Raw genomic sequence first — 2,034 nt, forward strand, 5'->3', positions numbered from 1 at the left:
GGTGCGCGCCCGGGCAATTAACCCAACTTCCAACTTCGCGCGCGCCAGGGTGGGAGCGCACCCAACAACCGGGCCTGGGAAGAGCCAATGCGAGAAACCCCACCAAACGCTCTGACAAAAAAAGAGGGGGCGCTCCAGTAACCCCGCTTCGGAGCGCACCCTGGGCAAACCCAGCCAAGGTGCCCACCCCGGCCAAGGTGCAGGCGAGGTGCGCACCCGGGGCAAACCGGGCTCCGACAACGTGCACGCCGCACCTTGGAGCACACTTCGTAGCGCTCCCGGGTGCGCACCTCAGAGCACACCAAGGTGGGCAGCGAGGTGCGCACCTTTGATGCGCTGCCTTCACTAATTTCCAGAAAAGGCAAAAAAAAAAGGAGATTTTAAAATTTCCGTTTTGAAAGATAGTGAAAAAAACGGAACGCGCGTGCCATCTTGAGCCCGCCCTGGTGCGCAGCCCAGGTAAGGTGCCCACCCTGGCAAAGGTGCGCACCCGGGCAATTAACCCTACTTCCGACTTCGTGCGCGCCAGGGTGGCAACCGGGCCTCGGAAGAGCCAATGCGAGAAACCCCACCAAACGCTCCGACAAAAAAAGAGGCGGCGCTCCAATAACCCCGCTTCGGAGCGCAGCCGGGGCAAACCCAGCCAAGGTGCCCACCCCGACGAAGGTGCACGCGAGGTGCGCACCCGGGGCAAACCGGGCTCCGACAACGTGCACGCAGCACCTTGGAGCACACTTCGAAGCACTCCCGGGTGCCCACCGGCGTTGCGCACCGTGGTGGGCAGCGAGGTGCGCACCTTTGATGCGCTGCCTTCACTAATTTCCAGAAAAAGGCAAAAAAAAATGAGATTTTAAAATTTCCATTTTGAAAGATAGTGAAAAAAAAGGAACGCGGGTGCCATCTTGAGCCCGCCCTGGTGCGCAGCCCAGGCAAGGCATGCGCACCAAGGTGCCCACCCGAGGTGCACACCCGGGGCAAACCGGGCTCCGACTTCGTGCAGGCCGCACCTTGGAGCACACTTCGGAGCGCTCCTTGGTGCGCACCATGGTGCCCACCAGGGCGCGCAACCCAGCCAAGGTCTGCACACCAAGGTGCCCACCCCGGCGAAGGTGCACGCGAGGTGCGCACCCGGGGCAAACCGGGCTCCGACTTCGTGCACGCCATGGTGCCCACCGCGGCGAAGGTGCACGCGAGGTGCGCACCCGGGGCAAACCGGGCTCCGACTTCGTGCACGCCGCACCTTGGAGCACACTTCGGAGCGCTCCTTGGTGCGCACCATGGTGCCCACCAGGGCGCGCAACCCAGCCAAGGTGTGCGCACCAAGGTGCACGCGAGGTGCGCACCCGGGGCAAACCGGGGTCCGACTTCGTGCACGCCGCACCTTGGAGCACACATCGGAGCGCTCCCAGGTTCGCACCAGCGTTGCGCACCTTTGATGCGCTGCCTTCACTAATTTCCAGAAAAGGCAAAAAAAAACGAGATTTTAAAATTTCCGTTCTGAAAGATAGTGAAAAAAACGGAACGCGGGTGCCATCTTGAGCCCTTCCTGGTGCGCAGCCCAGGCAAGTTGTGCGCACCAAGGTGCCCACCCTGGCGGAGGTGCGCGCCCGGGGCAATCCGGGCTCCGACTTCGTGCACTGCATGGTGCCCACCAAGGCGCGCAACCCAGCCAAGGTGCCCACCGCAGCGAAGGTGCACGCGAGGTGCGCACCCGGGGCAAACCGGGCTCCGACTTCGTGCACGCCGCACCTTGGAGCACACTTCAGAGCGCTCCTTGGTGCGCACCAGGGCGCGCAACCCAACCAAGGTCTGCACACCAAGGTGCTCACCCCGGCGAAGGTGCACGCGAGGTGCGCACCCGGGGCAAACCGGGCTCGGACTTCGTGCACGCCGCACCTTGGAGCACACATCGGAGCGCTCCCGGGTTCGCACCAGCATTGCGCACCTTTGATGCGCTCCAATAACCCCACTTCGGAGCGCACCAGAAACCCCACTGGACGCTTGGGCAAAAATGTAATGCGCACCCGAAGCCCC

This window comes from Cryptomeria japonica, unplaced genomic scaffold (genome assembly GCF_030272615.1).
Source record: "Cryptomeria japonica unplaced genomic scaffold, Sugi_1.0 HiC_scaffold_33, whole genome shotgun sequence".
Lineage (NCBI taxonomy): Eukaryota > Viridiplantae > Streptophyta > Pinopsida > Cupressales > Cupressaceae > Cryptomeria > Cryptomeria japonica.